A 5,531-nucleotide genomic window follows, 5' to 3' on the forward strand; every position below is an offset into this window, starting at 1 on the left:
GTTTGGGACCCCTGCTGTTTAGGGTAGCAGTCTCCCCATGTCCAGATAGCCGCAAGCCAGCTCAGCGCAAATGGGGAGACTCCCCTTCTCAGTGGGGCGCCTTCTGCTCTCCTCCCTGACTTACTTTTGAAATGCCCGTCACAGATACATGCCCTCCGGCACAGAAACTACCAGGCTTTAATCAGGCATTATCTGATAGCCTGATAGAAGCCCACCGCCCTATGTAAATGAAGCATTCCAGGAGCACCTATCAGCTAAGGCTTTTCTACTGTCTCCACACTATAAATAGTCCTAGTTTTACCTCAATAAAGCTGGAGCTGAATCACTGTGATTTGAGCTGAGTCACTTGTCTGAAGCTGTAACACTAAATCCTGTGATCCAGTCTCCCCGGGGGGCGCTATCCTTCCGTCATCGACTCACAAAGACCCTGCTTTCGCCGTTTTTCGCACCTCCCCTCGGGACCTGGTGGCCAACAGGTCTCGAACTTAGAGGGAGTGCACGGTGGAAATTGAAACGGAACCCGACCGGGCAGCTGACAGCGGTCTTAGAGCCACCAGCTCCGGTAGCAGAGACCCTCAGCAACATGGTGCGCGAAACCCGCGCACCCCAGTGGCGGAGAGCCAGGGACCCAAACAGCAGATGCGGCCGGCGGGACCTGCCACACTCCAGCGACATGTGGGAGACCGGCGCCACGCCCAGCAGCTGGCGCCCCGAGATCCCCGCACGCCCATATAAGTTAGTCAGAGGAAGAGGCTGGAGAAGATTACAGGTGAGGGGGTCCCTCACTAAAGGACACTGTGGCTGAGAGAGAGCCAAACCAACTCTACACTGTTTCAGACTACTGCACTCACAGACTGACAGCAATACGGCTACTGGCACAAGACCCACACAAGATCAGGCCAGTCATTATTCTAGCATGCAGTGGGGAGGGGTTCTTGAGTCTCCACGCCTATGAGGAGCTGTGAAAGGCTGATGACTTCTGGGGAAGTAGGAGTCAGTGTTCTTTAAGGGTGTGGCTCCTGGCAGGTCGACAGCACTCCAGTAAATGACCACATAATCAGAAACAGATTTTTATTGACTTTTTTTAAAGAGCAAAAACATGAAATTGGGACATAGGAAAGTAGGGGTAGATTTGGGAAGACTTAAAGAGAGGGTTAAGTATGAATATGATCAAAATATGTTATATGAAATTCTCAAAGATTAATAAAGGTATTTATTTTTAAAAATTAAGTTAATCAATAAAAATATTTAATGTGATTATTAAAGGAAATGTGTCAAATCTGTTAAGTATTGGCTTGTGATCATATCTATTTTTTTTTTTCAAGTGAAAAAAGTCCAAGGTAGGGAGACCTTAACAGGCTGCCTGAGAGTACCTGGATCCAGCCTCCACCTGATGGAGATCTTTCCCAAATCATACCATGCCCAACCGCCTGCATTGGGACCACATGAGGCCCCTCCCACTTTGCCAGGGCTAGACCTCTCTGCCCTACTATAGGGGCTGAGACCTTAGCAGACTGCCTGAGAGAGCCTAAATTGGGCCTTCCCTTAGCAAGCTATTGTAGTATGAGTGCCCACTAGTAGAGGTCCAGATGTTAGAAGGAAGCCTGAGTGGACCCTGACTTGGGCTTCTATGGGAGCTCCTGAGTAGCTGATCCAAAGCCATCAGTTCCTTCCAATATAAAATCTGAGAGAAACTGAAACCTAGACCAACCAGTTTTACATACCCAATAAGAAAACAACCAAGGCCCACCAATAATACAAACAGAAGCAGACTTCAATTCAAAAAAGGAAGGCTTGAATTTCATATCAAAATCACAAACAACAAAAGAAATGCACATTCCAAAATCACAATGGAAAAATAATAATATGGAAAACCAGAGCAGTATGTCCCCACCAAACTCCACTAATCCTATAGAAGAGTTCTACAAGGAGAGCCCCCTAGAGATAACCCAGGACACAGAATTTAAAAGAACAGTCATAAACATGATCAAGGAATTCAACGAATTTAAAAACCATACAAACAAACAACTCAAAGAACTAAAAGAAGATAGGGATAAACTTCTAAAGTAATTCACAAAATAGATAGAAACATTAAAGAAAACTCAGGCTGAAATGGAGAAGGAAGTGGAAAACTCAATAAGCCAACTTGAAACAACAGGGGAAAGCCTCACCACTAGAATGAATGAAATGGAAAACAGAATATCAACACTGGAGGATAAAGTTCAAGAACTGGACCATTCAAGCAAAGATCATGAAAAAATTTTAAAAACACAGGAATGGGGCTGGAGAGATGGCTCAGCGGTTAAGAGCACTGACTGCTCTTGCAGAGGACCCGAGTTCAATCCCCAGCACCCACATGGCAACTACGAACCATCCTTAACTCCAGTTCCAGGGGACTCTGAAGCCCTCTTCTGACCACTGTGGCATTGCACAACATGGGTACACTCACTTACATGCAGGCAATACACTCATACACATGAAAAATAAAAATAATAAATAAAATATTTTTTAAAATACACAGGAATGGAATATGCAAGAAATATGGGACACCATGAAAAGACAAAATCTGTGTATCACAGGCACAGAGGAAGGAGAAGAATTTCAGGACAATGGTATGGACCAGATCTTAAACAGGATTGTGGAAGAGAATTTCCAAAAATTAAGGAAATACATCCCCATACAAATAGAAGAAGCACCTAGAACACCAAATAGACATGACCAGAAAAAAAAACTCCCCATGGTATATCATAGTAAAAACACTAAATGTACAGAACAGAGAGACAATACTGAAGGTTGCAAAAGAAAAACAACAGCTCACATATAAAGAAAAACCAATCAGAATTACAACTGACTCATCAATGCAAACTATGAACATCAGAACAGCCGGGACCAAGGTATTCCCCATTCTAAATGACCACAGATGCCACCCAGAATACTTTACACAGAAAAAAAAAATGTCTATTATAGATGAACGGGAAAGAAAAATGTTCCACCACAAAAATAGACTGAAAGAATAGATGTCCACAAAACGAGCCCTTCAAAGAATACTTGAAACAATACAAAGAATGGAGAAAGGAACAGCTATACCCCAGGGACAGCAGAAAGAAACTAAATGAAGGTATAATTGTGGAAACACAAAATTGGACAAAGAATGCAAACAGCAACCAAAATGATGGCAACCAATACACATCTTTCAACAATAACTTTAAATATCAGTGGACTGAACTCCCCAGTCAAAAGACACAGGCTAGTTGAATGGATTAAGAAACAGAATCCATCCTTTTGCTGCCTGTAAGAAACCCATCTCACCTTCAAGGACAGGTACCACCTCAACGTGAAAGGATGGAAAAGAATATTCAAGCAAATGGCACAAAGAAACAAGACGGGGTTGCAATTCTAATATCTGTCAAAATAGACTTCGAACTAAAACTTATCAAAAGAGATAAGGAGGGTCACTTCATTCTGTTCAAAGGAACAATTAGCGAAGAAGATATTACAATCATGAACATACATGCACCAAACTCTGATGCACCCAAATTCATAAAAAACAACACTACAGGACTTTATGATGCAGATTAACCCCAACTCAGTAATAGTAGGGGACTTCAATACCCCACTGTCTCCATTAGACAGGCCAAGTGGACAAAGAGTAGACAGAGAGACATCTGAATTAAATTATATCATACAGCAAATGGACCTAACAGACATCTACTGAATATTCCACCCAAGCACCAAAGAATACACTTTCTATTCAGCACCCCATGAGACCGTCTCAAAAACTGACCACATGCTGGGGCACAAAACAAACCTCAACAAATACAAAAAATATTGAACTAATTCCATGCATTCTATCAGACCATAATGCAATAAAGCTTAAAATGAACACCAAAAGAAGCCTTAGAAACTTCACAAACTAATGGAGATTAAACAACACACTCCTGAATGATGAGTGGGCCAAAGGAGAAATTAAGAAAGACATAAAAGCATTCCTGTAATTAAACAAAAAGGACAATAAAACCCCTGGGACACTTTAAAAGCAGTCCTAAGGGAGAAGTTTATAGCTCTAAGTGCCTACATTAAAAAACCAGAAAGAGGAGTTGGAGAGATGGCTCAGCGGTTAAGAGCACTGATCGCTCTTACAGAGGACCCGGGTTTGATTCCCAGCACCCACATGGCAGCTACAAATCGTCCTTAACTTCAGTCCCAGGGGATCGGACAGCCTCTTCTGACCTCCATGGCATTGCACGACATGGGTGCAGTCACATACATGCAGGCAATACACTCATACACATAAAATAAAAATAATAACATCACAACTCTGGAAATGCAAGAACAAATGAAACCCAAACCCAGCAGAAAGAAGGAAAAACAAAAATCAGAGCAGAAATTAATGACATAGAAACAAAGAAAACATACAAAGAATCAATGAATCTAAGAGCTGGTTCTTTGAAAAGCTAAACAAGATAGATAGACCCTTAGCCCAGTTAACCAAAAGAAAGAAAGAACAAATCCAAATCAATAAGCTCAGAGATGAAAGGAGAAACATCACAATAGACACCCAAAAGATCCAGAACATCATAAGGGAATGCCTTAAAAACCTATACTCTATTAATTTGAAAACCTAAAAGAAATGGATGATATCTGAAATCATGGGAACCACCAAAGTTAAACCAAGAAGAGATCAACAGCCTAAACAGACCCATAACATATAAGGAAATTGAAACAGTAATTGAAACCTCCCTCTGCTTCTCAGGGCCTGCAGGACCCACAGGCCTCTCTCCAACCCGCAGGCCTCTCTCTCCAGGGTAAGTCAATCGCACCCTCCACGCCTTGACTCCTGTAGCCTCATCCACCCTCCCATCTCCCTTGCCAGGCTCTCCTCCTAGCCTGGGTCATGTCCCATTCCTTGTCTTGGCGCCCGACACACCTGGGGAACCACCACTGCTTTCTGATCCTTTGCATCCAGACTAAATCAGTTCCTTCTTGGGTCCCCAGGAGCATTCTGGGCCTGGCCCTGCCCTCACCTCCCTCTGCTTCCCTGGGCTGCACAACCTGCCAGCCTTTTTTCTGGATTCCAGGGCTGACCTTTCCTCTTCCTGATCCTTTGCATCCGGACCAACCGAGCTCATCAGTGCAGTCCCCAGGAGCCTTTGGGGCCTCTTCCCACCCCCATCTCCCTTTGCATCTCTGGGTGGCACGGCCACCAGCTGTCCTACACCAGCATTTCCTGGGCCCGGTTCCCAGGCCAGTCCAACCCCCAAATTCCTGAAGCCAAAAATCTTTCCTGGAGGGATCCAGACCTTAGGGGGAAGCCTGAGAGCATCTGATCCTCATCTGACTGGGGCCTCTGTGGGAACTCCTGAAGACAAAAGCAATCCGACCACTCCAATATAAAATCAAAAGTGAGAATCGGAAGCTTAGACAAACCAGCTTTTCATTCCCCAAAAGTAAAGCACAAAGGTGCATAAAGTTTAGAAAATGAAGCAGACTTAAACTTGAAGGCTTGAGTCTCACACAAGAATCAGAAACTA

Source organism: Nannospalax galili, unplaced genomic scaffold (genome assembly GCF_000622305.1).
Source record: "Nannospalax galili isolate Female #2095 unplaced genomic scaffold, S.galili_v1.0 scaffold2891, whole genome shotgun sequence".
In the NCBI taxonomy this organism is placed as follows: Eukaryota; Metazoa; Chordata; class Mammalia; order Rodentia; family Spalacidae; genus Nannospalax; species Nannospalax galili.